Source organism: Solea senegalensis, linkage group LG2, assembly GCF_019176455.1.
Source record: "Solea senegalensis isolate Sse05_10M linkage group LG2, IFAPA_SoseM_1, whole genome shotgun sequence".
Classification (NCBI taxonomy): Eukaryota; Metazoa; Chordata; class Actinopteri; order Pleuronectiformes; family Soleidae; genus Solea; species Solea senegalensis.
The window spans coordinates 14,447,399-14,465,089 of NC_058022.1; positions in this window are offsets into that span (position 1 = coordinate 14,447,399).

Here is a 17,691-nt window from a genome sequence, read left to right on the forward strand (position 1 = left end):
AAACTGCACATAAGAGTCAAGCCCACTGAAACCTGCCTACAGCTAATAACTTTAAGTGGCCAGGAAATAAAGTGTAATTTCTAGAGGGCAGTGTCGATCAACATAGCGACCATTAAAGGGGCTTATTTTCATTGTGATTAATCTGAAGTAGACCGAAACACTGAATAATACTGATTCAATACCGCTTATAGCGAGATACAGCACCACCTGTGGAGGTGGAGTCAGATGTACACTGCCAATAAATGGATTTTCTCCTTCGCATGTAAACACTGACTGTTGAATTGTTTCTGTTCACAAAGCAGGTGCAGAATAAATAACATTAATGACAACAATCGCCGCTTTAAACAAGCCTTCAAATATAGCAGTTTTTGAAGCTCCGCGTTTTGCAGTTGTAAAAGTTGAGGCTGAATGGAGACAACATTTTATTGCACAGCTGATAAAGTGCGGTCGACTCGGCAGAGAAACTTCCCCTCTTTGTAAATGTCATTCTTTTCATTAATGCTGTTTACTTATCTCACACTGATCACAAAAGTCTCATTGTCATTCATAGTTTACCCAGCACTCGCTGAAATTTGACATCAATCCCACCTCCTGTTTTTCCCCCTACTCCACACTACCATGCATGCGCACTTCTGGCAGCCAACATAATGAGGTGCCACTCTGTTTGGGAACTGTCAGTAATGTCAGCACACTTTACGTTTCACCTTTCAGACTTCACAAGTTGAACGTCTCATCCTCCCGCTTTGATTTAGATAAGCATCGCTTTGACAGAGGCACGGGTTTATCGATTCGGCTACATTATTAGGAGGTTCTCGAAATAGACGCGGGTGAATGGGGCGTTAGCTGGGAAACAGAAAACCGCACATGCTATTATAATACAGTTTTGGTGAGAGACTTTGGAAGGAACTCTTCTTTAGGGAAAGGACTGAAATATAGACTTGGAAATGTGCCAACTCCTGAAAGCTGAAGCTCACTCCTATATGTAATAAGTGCATGAATAAATGGCAAGGCCTTTGCGTAGGTATACCAAACATAATTGCAACAGCATTATTTATTAATTTATTTTTTTAATCAACAGGGAATTTTAATTTCTGAAAACTGTCTGATTGCAACATGAATATTGTTTTGTTTGGTTTTGTTATTTTTTCCTTGGGAGCAGTAGAAATGATTCCCCTCCCCTGGCTGTGTTCATAAATTTCAGTGCAGATAAAACTTGTTTTCCAGAGGCACCAAAAGTGATGTTAGTTTGCCGTGTGCATATACCTTTATACTGTATACAGTACCTTGCATCAGAATTATGGATAAACAAACCCTTTAATGAGGTAAATTTAAACATTTTCCCTTTTTATTAAGAGCGTGCATGTAAAGGAATACAAACACAGGCTTGGCTGCCAGGAAAAGGTATGCTCAAATGGGATTGATAAATTACGTGGCTTATTGGCTCAGCTTCTCCATATATATAAGTCCAACACTGCTGAATTAATATCCAGCGTAACAGAGCTGGCTAGGTAGGCCATCTGTATTACACCTGGTCTACATCGCTGCACCTAAAATTAGCTCAGTTCTCCTCTGGCTGCTTATTGCATGGCCGAGTTATAGCACAGTTCTCACAGGCAGGGAGCTAGAAGGCAGCTGTAACAGTTTCTGAGTCCAGCAGCATCATGTTAGGACGGAAGATGAGCTCCTCCTTGACTCATCAGGCCGATTTTGGCGACAAGCCACAAGAATGTTTGCTTTGAGAAAAAGCAATGTTTTTCTAAAGGAATGTTTGCGAGTACAGTGGATGCCGGGGATCATAATAGGTCTCCATGGAAACTGAGGAGTCTGCATTGTGCGCACCTCATAACAGGGTCCAGCTCCCGTCTCCCAGATAAGTCTTGATTGCCTCAGCCTCCTTAAAGAGTGTCCTTCATAACCTTTGAGCACTGCATGGGACTCAAAGAGGACCGTTTGTTCAAATAATAAATAATGTGAATAATTTAATATCCCTACAGCGTTATATGTTGAGATGGTGTCAGCCAAAAGAGGCTCAGTGCACGGAGTTTTATTCAGTTATTTCATCATACAAACATTTTCCTGTTGTGACCCCAAAAGTATGTGAATGATTTATTACACATATTTATTATACATAACTTCAGCACGTCAGCATTATGCACAGGAATGTGTGGACGCAATTAACACTTCCACATGGATGCATACATTCACACAAAGGTGCAAGTGCCACTTCAAATCACAGATGCTGTGTAGCTCATTCATTGCCACTCACATGCCCTGGATTTGTTTATATAAGTCTTGAGTTCAGACGGCTGGTGCTCATTGATGCTATGAGCCTTGTTATAAAAAATGCTGTCTGAAATTCTAAATAACTAAACAAAAGCTCTCTGTTTTGATGGATCCAAAAGGCAAGTCAGAGAAACTTTTGAAAATACTTCTGGCCGCTTTTACTCCATGAGAAAGGAGGGAGACGTAACAGAGGCAAAGCAAAGCATAAAGGGACGGGGGAATAATCCAGATGGGTTAACATGAAGGGAAGAGAACCAAAAAAACAGAAGAAGTGGAACCTGTCTTTGTTCTCTTGCGATATGTGGATCATGTGGGATAAGCACACGTTTATGAAGTAAACCGCGTTCGGCAAACCAACAAATTTGGAAAGATTAAACAATAAAAACGAACAATACTCCAGGCAATACATGTGTTGAATGCTCTGATTCCACAGTGCATTGCTGATGGGCCACAGGAGAATATATATAGAGAGACAGGCACCAATTTTACACAGTACTGTGGAGTTTATAATGCAGTTTTTGACAGTGTGCAGGGCACACGGCAAAAACACTGCACATGAGTAGATTCAAATGTCCCAATAGTAAATGTGAGATTAGTCAAACGACATATACAGACACTGTCCAGATTTCTGCTGGCTGGTCTTTCCAGCTCAATGCTCCCTTCTGGAAAGGGTGACCAGAACAAGTACGGCGGGCACAACTCGACTGTCTTTCTGAAGGTTTATTCCACATACACAGTTAAGCAGATGTCAGTTAGCAGTTAGACAGCATCTTGTTAGGTTGTAAAACCGACAAGTCGTACAGGTTCTGATGATAGATAGCTTTACAAAGGCACATACGAAGGCGATATATAACAAAACATGGCTTTGACGATGCACCTTAAAGGCACTTTAAAGGCAACGGTGCTTTGATACCAATTGCAGCAATAAACAGATAAATAGAATGAAAGACAAATAGCTTTGCCTGCTAGAAAGTTCTACAGACACAGTCCAATTTCCATTAGCTCAGAAGATGACACACTACATTATAACCTGTGATTATTTATATATAGCTGCGGGGTGTTGCCTTTTGTGTTATAAAGCCAGTTTGTGCTCGGAAAAAAAAACACACAATAAAACTAAATAAAACTCAAGCTCAGTCATCCAAACTTACGGAATTAAGCCCACAACTGTATTCGTATCAGGGCTTTACTTTACAAGGCTGCCAGGAGCATAAGTCACTACATTTTCCTTGCAGATAAATTATTAACCACAGCAGCTCTTAATGTAGAGTATTAATATGAAATCACTGTCAAGCCACCATTTTTTTTCTGTCTCATATCTGTCTGTGTCTCCTTCTCCATCCGTGAGCTCTGATGGCCTTTTTCACCCCCTTAATCATTTTCTATGCAACATATAACGCAGTCTTTTTCCCTGTCTGCTCTAAAAAAATAGATGAAAGCACTTGTGCTTGTATCTGAATGAAATGGTAATTATTCGACATCGCACATGTTTGCACTGTAATTTGTCACATTGATCATCATGCATTGTGAAAGATGTTCATTTGCATCAGACATAAGTTGCCATGCGCAGACGCCGGAACAAAGGCTTTAAGTGAAAAAACGGGTTAGAATTGAGTGAAAGTGTCGACTCCTTTCCTTCTACAATTACAGGTGGTTTATTATATGTTCATTTAAATACCCTTATATTAAACGTCCTAGTTAGGATGCTGATATCCGTTTGCACCACCCCATGTCACTTTCATTATCATCGCCCTGACAGGTGTTTTCAAGAAATACCCTGATGTGTTTCATTGTAAATGATCACTCTCACCGAATGGTGGCAATTACAGGCTTTTAAATTAAGTGAACAGATAGATGAACATCTCAGTCAGGGCAAACTTACTACAGGTATCATTACGCCGCGTTACGCCAGGTGTTCATAAACACACATTGCCAGCAGCAGACAGCCGTGACTGCACGGAACATAACACGCCAGGTACAGTTTATGGAAGCTCTTGGTTGCAGCGTGGGTAAAAATTCTAACGTGTCATGACAAAGTACAGCTGTGCCCATCCATGAGAAGACATTTCACACACCCTCATTGGCTTCCATTTATTTGGTCAGCCTAAACAAAGGCTTCACCAGCGACACCTTAACCTAACCACCATTTAAATCATAACCCTTCCCAGGAATTAGGTTCTGCCTTATTACTTAGGACACAGAGGAGGAGAGCCACAGCAGTCTAGCATCAGGTCTGTCTGCATTATATAGCGCTTTTCTAGTCCTGATGGCCACTCGAAGCTGCTTTACACTACAGTACACCCCATCTGAACTCTGACCCTTCCCTACTGCAGCATCGCAACCTCTCTTTGTCCGTTTCCACACAGGCAGTTCCTCTATGACTAAAATACACACGGCATTGTGTCTTACCTTAAGCACTTAATTTGTGATTAGTCACTGCGGACAGTACTTACACTGGTGTTTTATGTTTTTGCACTTGGTTAGATGTCTCATGTCCTGTCTTTGTCCTATGTGGTGCTCCCTGCGCCCTTTAATTGCCCCCGGGGGAAAAATAAAGTGTTTGAATTGTGAATTGAATTGAACTGAATTAGATAGGTCAGTGATAATGCCAGAAAAGGTAAATACAAGCACACACACGCACACGCATTTCATCATCAGCCCTCGCAGGCACAGGCTTGTCCTTTACGCTGTTAGGTAACAACAGCAAAGCAGATGGTATCTTTCAACTCCAGGCTGTGAAACAACATTTGCTTTTCATGGTCACACTTAAGCTCTTGGTCTGTGCACGTAAACCTGAGAAGTCTCATGGATGAAAGCGGAAGTGTGTGGGCAGAAAAAAGCTTTTTGAGGTACAGTTAATGCGCCGCCAGATTACTGAGTCACTGAATTCAAACATCACAATCTACGATGTGAGTAATATCTTGTAGTTGCCAGCTCGAGTAGTTATTCCCCTAATTGGCCAGGCATCAGTCTAAAATGTCCTTAAACTCAGTTCACGGGCCATAACCTGTGTACATAACAACAACAAATGTCAGGCCATGAAACCTGTGAGCTTATGTCTGCAACACAACACTTATCTGACAGTGAAATCCGAGAGGGGAAACCCGAGAGGGCCACAGTCTCCAGGACACAATTATTAAATCCTGTTAAAGGTCAAACTAAAGTACTGATGGCACCAACAATAAGTCACACAGTAAATTTGGTGGTCAGTGAGTGGATCAGATGATAGCTTATAAGCTTCGAGGAGCCATTGCAACATTAACGGCAATGCTGTTCTCTGTAACTCGTTTTCGTGTTCCTCCTGTAATGAGAGTTTAGGGGCTCCAGTGTCGTAAAGAAATAATCCATCTATCCTCTGTTTATGCTTGTTTAAGATGGAGTGTAACAAGTAAAATTGTCAATACAATATCCTTTTTATTTTGGTCGCAATCAAAGCAATCAGTACTTTAATACCTAATCAAACCAGATGGGAGAAGAGAGTTACAGATTAAGATTTCTGAGCTGGTTGTGTGTGTTTTTTGGCAGACATAAAGCCCATAGCTTCTACTGATTGGGTTCATTCGATCTCATCTCTGCTGCCTGCCAAGCAGAACAAACATGAGCTGCCTACCTCAGGCTGTGTCATGCACTTCACTCTCCTAAACAAATACGCTTACATATTCCTCTGTGCGGACATATGTGCACACAGTTTAGGGCACAAATACTTTGCACTTTCTCAAACATGCCTTTTTGAGCCTGCTGCCTTTTCCTCTCACCTGCATTCATCCGTCACTTGCACATGTTCACGTCAGGTCCTAAAATTCATAAGAAGAAGTACAGAGTTCCCCTCCCCAGGTGGCAATATATCAACATGTTACACGCACGCACATGTGTTGACTGTGCAAAAATCGGATGTTGCTCAAGCGACTTTGCCACACCTCACTTCGTCCAAACCCTTCATGCTATGAGCAGTGCACTTGTGCAACAGAGAACCTCACTCACTCACTGACTCATTCATTTACTGCTTTATCTTAAGGGTCACAGAAGTCACTGGTGCCAATCCCAGATGACAAAGGGCGAAAGGCAGGGTACACCCTGGACAAGTCACCAGTCCATCACAGGGCCACATAGAGACAAACAGCCATCCACTCTCACCTACGATCAATGTAGAGCAGTGTTTCTCAAACTTTTTCAGACCAAGGACCACATAAAAAAACACTCATAGACCACCTAACTCAAAAAAGCCCCAAAAGGGTTGCGGACGATGCTACAAAACATATATTTTTGGATTTTACATAGGCTACTTGTTGATTTGATAGTGAAAACAACACACATATGTCACAGGCAGAGAAAGACTGACATTAAAACACTGATATTTTAAAATTTAACCATGATATGTTACTTGCTTGTCACCTCACGGACCACCAGCAGTCCACAGACCACACTTTGAGAATTGAGAATTGCTGATGATTTAGAGTGTTCAGTTTAGCTAATCTCCATGTTTATTTGTTCCAACCAGGTCGTGGACTCTTCTTGCTGCAAAGGCAAGAGTACTAACCACTACACCAACCATGTGCCCCCCCCCAACAGAGAACCTTATAAATCATGTAATGTACACGCATTACACATGCATTGTGACCCTTATTCTCTTATTACTCACTCTTATTATCAGAAATAATTTGAATGGGTCCAAATTCATGGGCTCAACCTCTGAAATTGCAAGATGTTTAAAAAATAATAATAATAAAAAACTAATTACACTTCATGAGGTTGCTTTACTGTAATGATGGTAAGGTTTTTATGAGGAGAGAAGATAAAATCATTTTTAAATAAGTGGGCAATTTAGAATCAACAGCATTAAATGACATGATATTAGTTCAGCCATGTTAAACATTCCCAGGAAGTCAAATGAATATATACAGTAAATCCAACTGTTCTGACATTATTTGACTTGGGCTAATAAGGGTAAGATTTAAAGGCTCAGATGTGTGACATTTAGTGCTTATTGTAGTTGTGTGTGTTTATTGAGTGTACTACACAAAACGAGGTTCGTACATGTGTACAATCACTTTAAAATGAAAATAGTTTGATGTTAGTAGCCTGAGAATAAGCCTTATATACAGTATGTACTTTTTTGGCAAACAAAAGCCACTATCGTTCTCTGACGCACTTGGGAAAAGAAGGAATGAGTGGAGGAATCTCCCATTTGTTACAATCTGCAGTCTCACCACTAGATGTCCCTAATTCTTTCACACTGGACACAAGCGTGGATTAAGACAGTGAAATACATTTTCCCTCTGTAGTTTTTGTCAGAAGGAAACAGCCTTTAACCCTCGACAACAATCTGTGGGTGCACTTATCCGTCCAAGTTGCTGCAGGCATGCTGTTAGCAATACGCATGAAGCAGCAGCATTACAGCTGAGTTCTCTGAATCACAGGCTTCCTCCGGCTCCCTGAGGACTTCATATCTCTGCATTGCTTGGTCCACATTCTTCAAATGACTGTGAATCTGTATTTGAGGGCGAGAGCGAGAAATTACTTTTCCTCGTTCTAAGCCAGGCAGGGCTGTTAGCAAAATGGTTTTAATTGATTTTGAAGTGGTGTAGCTGTTGGGATCGCCTCCACTACTAAAACATGCTTGACACACAGAAATCCAAACAGCTTATTAACACATCAAAGTGGCAACCAGACTTTACCATTTGTGTAAACCAGATTTTGATGACACACACATATATATATTTGGATGTGGCAGATCGCCTTGCTGCCTCTTCCTGGTTCCCATGGTTCCCAAACACCTACACCGAGTAAGACAGGTCCTCAAGAATGGTTGGAACAAGATATAAACCATCAATAGCTATGCTCTGCTGGTAATAAAACACCCTGCTGGCATAATTGCATGGCCAAAGCAAGAGATAGAGCCCTCGGTTCAGCACACTGAGGTTGTACTCTAAGCAGAAGCAAGTAGCCAGGAGACTAGCAAGTGTCAAAGCCACTATCCAGGATGAAACAACTAACATCCAAGAATATGTCAGTATAATTGACCTGCTAAGTGAAGGCCTCAGGCAGCTGAAATCCAACAGAGAGGAGGAGCCAGAGATGCAAACATGAAAGGACAAGCTCCTCCACAGCATGTTCCACTGTCAAATTGAAGAAGTGGCTGATATTGGAAAAACATACTGTACCAATGGCTGAAGAAAGCTGGACTGAGGCACTGATCATGGCTGCACAGGAGCAGGCCCTCAGCACTAGATCAATAGAGGCTGGGGTCTAGCACACCTGGTAGGACCCAAGGTGTAGACTGTGTAAAGATGCCCATGAAATGTCTCAGTGTCTAGGGATCTGAGTCTGTTCCAAGTATGGACCCAGGATCAAGATGGGACGCCTGCAAAGGTGGTTGAGAACGACAGAGCTAAGATCCTGTGAGACTTCCAGATCCAGACAGACAAACGGGTGGTGGCTAATCAACCGGACATGGTGGTTGTCGATAAGCAGCAGAAGAGGTTAGTAGTGATAGATGTGGCAACCCCAAGCGACAGCAACATCAATAAGAAGGACCACGAGAAGCTTGGGAAATACCAAGGGCTGAGAGAGGAGCTCGAGAAGATGTGGGGAGTAAAGGCAACTGTTGCCCCAGTGGTGACAGGAACACTAAGAGCTGTAACCCCCCAAACTGGGCGAGTTATAATGGCGTTTTTCCACTATACAGTACCACCAAGCCTTGGCTACACGGTTTGGTTGGTTTTCCAGTACAACACAGTACCTCCTTTACGTGGGCGGGGTCATCACAGCACTGTTTGTGATACGGTACACAGGCTTTCAGATGTGCTGTCGCTAAAAACACCTCTGTTAAATGATGAGATTTTAGACATTTCCTTGTCAAATATTGGAGATGAACCCACGTTTTCAAGATTGTTAAGTCTTTTTAACTGATCTACAGTTCAGCATTGTTCAGTTTGATTCTTGTGTGACCAATCAGCGCATGGCTGTCTGACGACGTTGCGCATGGTATCGGCTCAGCTCGCTTGGAGCCTCGCCTGAGCAGGTACTAAAAAAAGTACCAGGTACTATTGCTAATGGAAAAGCAAAATAACTGCGCCATGCCGTGCCGAGGAGTTGAGTCGTGCTAGTGGAAACACGCCATACTGCGCAGAACCCTCCGACTAATTTCCGAACTTCTCTTCAGCTGTGGGTCATCGTATTGCATGTGTTCAGGATATGCATGAGTCATTTAAAGGGATTGAAATGTTGTTTTTCAACGCAGAAAGGTAGAGATGTGGGGCAAAAAAGCAAACAAAGCACCCTCCACCCAACCCAATCAAACAATGAACAAATGAGTTTTCTCTGCACGTGTTTATTTCAGTAAGATGTACAGGTCCGGTCATGTTTTCTCCGCAGCTCTGATATCACACAGTCTCCAGCACAGTGTGAGGTCAGCTCTGGTATAAAGAAGCGACACACCAACAGAAATACCAATTATTTCACACTACATCATGACGCCTTATGGACCTGCTGTGGCATAGCGATGCTGAGGATGAAAGACAGTTAAACCTGTATCTAAGCCCGCAGCAGTTTGCCTACTACTGGTACTACAGTTGGAATGACCCGATGCCACCGATAAAGTGTTGTCATTGCATAACTCATACAGTGCTAAATTGATTACACTCTATTTGGTTCATTGAAAGGACAACACCTGCTGTTAAGTGACTGTAAATCTGCAGCTAATATAAGCTTCAATCTAGACTTTGACTCAGAAGAGCGAGGCACTCTTTAGGTTTGCCAGAGGGTAGCCTTTCATGTAAGATGTGTTGGCAGCGGATCTGGCAATTTCTGCAATATAGAGATTAATAAATGCTAAGTATAAACATTTGTCAGTAAAGCATAGAAACGCAGCCTGGCTGGTGAGTTTTAACCCTTTATATACCTAAAGTGCTTGTATGGGATCACCAAATAAAAAAAAGGAAAAGAAATGATACAAAAGATGACATTTATTTCTGCTTTGACAAGTGTTTTTTTCAAAATAAAAGATCTTTCAGACTCTGATAATCAATGAAATATTTTTTTTATTCAGTCTTTCTGTGGAGCCCGGTACCAAATGGCCGGGTGGTTGAGGACCTCTGATCTGATGGATACAATTTCAAAGGAAACACAGCACAGAGAGTCCACTCACACAAGACAACTGATCACACCCCCAATCAGTGACGCTTGCAAAAAAGAAAAGAAAAAGAAGCCACATGATTTCACAGCTCTGATTGCAGCGTTGCTAGAGGTGCAAAACAATTCAACCATTCCTTTAACAGTTTTCTGTCCTATGTGAATCAGTGTGGATTTGAACTGTTTGTAGAGGGAATATAGGTCTTATATACATGTATGTACATTCACATGATTAAGAACAGTGTTGTGCCACCATTGCGTTCATATCCACAATATCCAGCTTACATTTAAATTGATTGTAGTTGGTTTATCACAGTAATTGCATTGGAGACAAAATAACCTTTATCAGTACAGCTCAATTTCTTAAGTAGCAACATATTGCACCAATGGCAATTATGTATAGCATCAAATCAGCAGGGATTGGCTCCAGCACCCCCACGACCTACATGTGTATTATATGCGCTGATAGGTGATAAATCAAAGTAAATTCATCATAAAGTATCATGGGATCTCTATGACATTATGACGAGCTGTGCTTTGGATTAGAAAAAAACAACACAGCCACATGGACATGGACCAGACCGTCCCTCTGCTTTAAAGGCCTACTATGCCATGGCTCACTGTATGGAGCTGTGATGATTTGTGACAGGTCTGCCTGCCTCACTTCAAGTCACTTCAAGCAGAAAGAGGGAAAGTGAAAAGCCGCAGAGAGAGAGAGAGAAAAAAGAGAAAGCGAGACGGTCAGAGACAGAAACTTTTCAGCCGCCTGTCTCTCCATATGCTTGCATCTGATATGAGTGAAGGATGGAACTGATACGTCTCACAAAAAACGCACTAATAGGGCTCCTACAATCAGTCAGTTGTAAGTGTTTCATTTACATTACAAAGTTAAAGACGGAAATCAGATAATACTGTTATTACTTTCAAGGAGTCGGTTACCATGGTAGCCACATTATTATGCATGATTTGTTAGGGGACGGTGGTCATATGCTCTCTTATAGATGAGCTGAGGATGTACACGTTCAATATCAAGAGGAGTACAGTTTATATTTCAATTAGAAAAAACGAGGAACGATCTTTAATTGGGGTTAGGTTAAGGATAGGCATTAACTGTTATGGTTATAGGTTAGCTTATCCAAATGAATGAAAGTCAGTTCAGTGTCCTTAGAAGAATACCTGTGCAAACCTGTGTGTGTGTGTGTGTGTGTGTCATACAAACACGAGCATTGTAAACGTGCCGGCTCTCCAGTTGAACTGTACAGTGTTTGTCAGCTAATTAGCAACATGAATTAGTGCAACAGCCGTTGGAGGAGCTCCTCACATGCAGCGAAAGTCTGATGGGAGCTGATGGGCGCAGCGGAGCATCATTGCTGGTGACTGAAGAGGAGGGGGCATCTAAACCACTGCTGTAATGAAGACGTGGCGTCGCTATACAGTAGCAGACTCAAGTCGCAGGCAAAGCAGCCGTCAAAATTGGCATTATAGAGCGAATAAATTGCTCGCGCAGTGCCGGAGAACTGTCAGACATACACATGTCAGTACAAACACTGGTGCCAGTGAAAACACAATTATCTCCCTCCAGTAGGACTGGTGGTATCCTGGTGGCACCTCGCAGCTGGCCATATGTGCAGAACTAAACCAAAGAAAACCAGCAAGCGCTCGATTGGCTTTGTTAGTTTGTTTGTTTGTGTGTCTAACTCATCTTTGTCTGTGTGGTTTCTTTGGGAGTAAAGGTTCATAAGGGCTGCAACAAAGGCCGATGTTCAAGCTGTACAACAATGATGGATACGGTCCTGCAAGTGCAACATTTGCCATACAAACATAAATAAAAAAAATAATAATAATGAGTTACATTTCAAGTTACATTCTACTTGTGCTAATGGTGACAAAATCAGAAACGTCCTGTCCTTAAAGGATGCTGTTCATGCCTTTCTTACCTCCTGACTGCTGCAACTCATTACTATCAGGATGGCACTGACAGGAACTAGGAAAAGAGATCACTCGTGTGCTGAGCTCTTTATACTCGCTCCCTGTAAAATTGAGAATAGAATTTAAAATCCTCCTCCTCACACATAAAGCACTCGGTGATCAGGCCATGTCATATCTCAAGGAGGTGATTATTCCTCACTGCACAAATAGACGACTCTGAAAATGCAGACTTGCTTGTAGAATGGCAGGCAGAGCGTTCAGCTGCCGAGCTCCTCTCCTGTGGAACCAGCTCCCACTTTGGGTCCAGGAGGCCGACACTCTCCTTATACATTTAAAGTTCAACGTAAAGCTTTCCTCTTTAATAAAGCTTATAGTCAGAGCTGGTTCAAGTGAACTCTGGACCATCGCTTAGTTATGCTGCCATAGAGGCCATGACTGCTGGGGGAACAGCAGCGAGCACTCTCTCACTCTCTTATCTCTCACCCCCTCCTCTCTCTGTGGGTGTGTGTTCTTATTTTAGAGGTATCCCTGATTCCAGAGGTTCAGTGCAACAACTATAACTATGACTGCACTATTATATAGCTACTAATTACTGCTAACGTTAATATTATCCTCATCCATCCTTCGTCCAAGGCTCTCTGAGGGTCACATGAGGAGCTAGAACCAATCCCAGACGGCATTGGGGCGAGAGGCATGTCACACTTTGGATGATGATAACTGTTATTAATGTTATTGAGTTTTTAAAAAATGTTATTATCCTTTATCTTCTTTTTTCTCCTTTTCATCTCCCTTCATCAACAACCCCTCCCCCTCACTTCTCTCCTCTCTCTCTCTCAATTTGTTCCTGTTGGGTGTCTCTGTAATAATTGTAAGGTCTTGACCTTTCCATGTAAAGTGCCTTGAGTTATTGTATGTTATTAACTGGCGCTATACAAGAAAAAAGAAAATGCAGCTGAATTGAATTTGGTGTGAACATTGGACAGAATGTGAACATAAGAATGGGCAATTAATCACAAATGGGACTACAGTTGGTCTAAATAAAAAAATGGAGATATCGGCAAGGCTGAGACAAAGATAGAGATGAGGGTAAAATCTAAAAAATTATCAGTGTGGCTTTGGTGATAATGAGATAAAAGCAGAGCGGTGCAATGCAAAGTCACGGCACAATACAATCAAATGCTGGATTTTCCTACTCACACAAGAACAGAACACTTAGTAACATCCATCTCGGTTCAAGTCCCATTTTATACAGTGACTAAAGTGCTGTGTGTAGTTAAAGCCGCACTCACCGTGACATTTCTCCCTTCTCTATCTTTCAGGAAAACATTCTAGAGGAGAAACACTGATGGGCAACGGGCTGTGAGCAAAGCCTCGAGTGCCAGTAGCAGATGTATTGGCTGATTAGAAGCTTGCATGGCCTCTATTGACGGAGCTCGCTGATATCCGCAGAGCTATATGTGTTGTCCTGCTCTGAGATAACCAGTAAATGAATGTTTTGGGAGCAGCTGATATTTTCTGGTGCCCTTCATCCCTCAGCTAAGAGGCCTCTTCTCCGCAGCAGCTCTGTCACGATCAAAATCAGATAACGTCAAATTGTACGGACAGTTCTGAGCGAGCTCAACTGTTGTTTTCCCCATTTTCTCTCTCAGGTACGATCACAACAGCAACTGCAGCCAGGAGCCATTGTGGCAAATTCTAAAGACCTGCTCTCTTGCTGACATCTCAGTCTTCATGCTACTACTTCTGTTACCTTGGTGATGCTTGATTCATTACCCTTGACAGCTCGATATCTGCAAGCCAAACAAATGCGTGGTGACTCCCACCATATTAGTTGCATGTATATATACATATATATATATGTATATATACTATCAGTAATTCAGAGTGGGCACATGCTGCTATACTGTTATAAATTCTTGATGATTTAAAAAAAAAAAGAAAAGGATAATTCTGACATGATGACAGTTGGACAAGAAGACGCTCCCACTGTGTGTTTGTTATCATTTTAAACAGCTCTGGAAACGGCATTACATTCAATATCAAAATGAAAAGTCTGTGTCTGTTGTTTGTCCTACGTGGAGGAAAGGAGATGAAAGAATGACAGGCATGGGCTGAATCCACACGGATTCATCGCTCTTATTTATACATTTACCACCAATTTGTAACAGAAACTAAATGCAAGGTTGTTTTCTGGTTTGACGCGCGAAGCAGTTTGAAGTGCTGCTGCAATTAAATCTAGACTTGCCACCGTCCTCTCCACTGGTTGTCTGTCAGGGGAGACACAGAGAAACCACTGCATGCACGACGACTTCACGTGCGGAACACACACATGAACAATACGGAATACTGCTCTTATTTGCTATGTTACAACATCATAACAGGAGGACGATAGATGAAGCCGCTCTGGCGTGTTAATCCATGCAGTTCCAGTATGTGAGAGTATAGATGTATATGTGTGTGTGTGAGAGAGAGAGAGCGAACAGAGGCTCCGAGTTTGTCGAGAGCTCCCTTGACAGGAAGCTGAACTGGCTATTACTTCATATTGCACCATTTAAGCTGTTTTTTAATTTGGCCTCTCCAGTTCCTTCTTCCAGCCAGCATTGTCCCTGGGGATAACAATCAAGCTTCACCAAGAAGAAAAAGCAGACAGCTCTTAACAGTTTAGAGACTTGTGTACAGTTTGTGAGTCTATGGTCATATTTTATATTTGTGTTGATGTGTGGTTGGATAGACTGAAGTAAATCTCTCTATGTTTGCGTGAGGACACACCACAGCTCCCACTCATTTGTCTCTTCCAAAATGCTGCTACATGCCAGGTGACAAAGTGCACTCTGCGGTGTCATCGTCAACGCTGACATCCGCCGGTGTGTCAGCCTGACAAAAGCCTCCTCCTGTGTGTCTCCTTCTCCCTCTGTTCCCCGACACGCACAGACGTACAGTTGCTCACTCACCTACTCTGAAAAAGTCAAAGAGGACAAAGACTGCAGTGACAGGCCAGTGAGAGGCACTCTGACTCACACATATGACTACATGTGACCTTTCAAATGTCTCTGTCCTTGTGGACAACAATAGCTCCCTCTAGTGCTGTCAAGTGATAAGACAGATGTGCACAGAAGGAGAGAGGGAAGAGGGGGGGGTGGCAGAGAGGAAACTATAGAGTGGTTTAGGCAAGAAACACGACGGCATAGGCTGTCAGGGTCTGTGTTCTCTTCTCATGTGAGAACAGGGACTATCAAAGGCAAGATGAAGCCAGGAGGGAGTTTATATCCTAGGAGTTCAGGGTATAAACAAAGAGAGTCGGTGAGCAGAGGTGAGAGGAGGCAAAAAAAAAAAAAAAAGGGCTTCAGAGGAGACTTTCAGATTTCATGAGAGGTGTATTATATAATTTGTGCAGATGGTACTGTGAGCGTCTCTCTCCCCTCATGCCATCCCTGCTCCTGCCAGTACAAATTATCCTCTTGTTAACAGGGTGTCACAGGGCAAAGCTTTGATGTTGCACTTTTTGCATTCCCTTTTTTTGTATTTTTAAATGTGTGTGTGTGTGTTCAGTAATGTCTGTGTGTGTGTGTGTGTGTGTGTGTGTGTGTGTGTGTTTTCACCGCTAAATGCAGGACCAAAGACACAGAAAGACAAGGATGCACCATCTCAATAATAACATAAAACATTTGCACCCCTCAGAACAAAGATTAATGTCAGCTGCAAAAGGTTTTTTTTTGTTTTTTTTAGCATTTATAATGTTTCTGATGTTCACTTGCTCACTGTTAATCGCGTTAGGACATTTCTTTTGAAGTGGTTATTACCATTCAATACACAGCACTGCAGGTTTATAACATGACTGGAGGCCTCATGGTGGCAGTAGAGGGAAAGTTAGCAGATTTTTCAGTTGTGCCATTCTCTCTATTGAGTGTTGAGATGTTCCATTTGATAATTTAACTGGAAAGTCAGGAGCTCTACCGAGGCAGAAGTGAAAATATAAAGTATTATTGGAGCCTTGGTATAAAAACAGACAGACAGACAGCATGCACAATGCCAGGGCCTTGGCACTGGGATAGCTCAATTTAATTCCCTGATTGAATAATGCTTTTAATTGTACCAGTGACTGACAAGTTGGCATGTCGTAAACCTCAAATACTTTAATAGCCATAAAGCACCTGAAGCTTTAACGGCTGAACCGCTCCCGGAATTACTGATTTACAGTCTCTCTGCAACAAACCTCATAGCAGTGTTTGTGTGCGCACACTTAAAACAATGTTCATCCTTCTGGAGTTCAAGGAGCTGTGGTAGCCAGAGTTATATTAATGGGTGTGCACTTTTTCTTTTTTTTTTAAAGTTCTAGTCCACATGAATCACAGGGCAACAGAGCGAAGTCAAATCTGATGTGGAATGAGATCATAGTATCACAGATAACCAGCACCAAGCACCCGGCCACATACTGGCACAGCGAGAATCACACTGTGAATCTGTCTTCAAACATGAGAGTTCTTCATTAAACCCAACTTTTCTCAATACCCTGTAAGCGTATCACTGTTAAATGAGCAACCCCATGATATGACTGTATCAATGTAAGTCAGTGTTCAAACTTTATTCACGAAAAGAGCGTGGCAATGGAGTTGTTGACGGCTGCCTTTGTGCATACTGCATTGTCCTCACTGCTGCATAGACACAGGCATCGATTTGCCTCCCATATGTGGTGATTCTTTGTTTGCTCTGTCAGGCATTGCCATGGAAACACATGGGAGTGGAATTACAGTAAAGTTAAAAGGAGGTGGTATGATTCAAAACCACACGCCACTTGCTACATCATTTTTTTGGGGGGCCTGCGAGAACGACGGTCTCCAAGAACTTTTATTTTCCCACATGTTTCAGAAAAGCATATCACATATGGATGGACTCTGGTGTCGAGACCTGTTTGCTCAAAAGTAAAAGCAAGAATTCGAAATTCTATTCTTGCCTCTTGCACAGATGGGGCATTAAACATTAATAGGGGTGATGGAGGGAAGAGAGAGGGGTGGGGAGGATATGTTTTACTACTTTGATTACTCTCCGGATATGGCAGATCTTGTTGAGCTGCATTGATGTGTACAATCAAAATACATGCAGACATAAGCAAGTACAGGGCGGTCTGTGAGGATCAGGGACAGGGACGTATTATGTTTTGGCACAGTGAGTGGAGACTAGGACTGGTGCCTCACAGCAAGAAGGTTTGGCCTTTTTGTGTGTTGTTTACACATCATCTCTGTTCGTCTGTGGGTGAAGTTACCTGGAGATTACTTATAAGTGCAAATGTGTGTGTGAGTGGTTGTTTATCTGTTCATTCAGTGCTTGTGTCCAGCACTGCATGTGACCCTC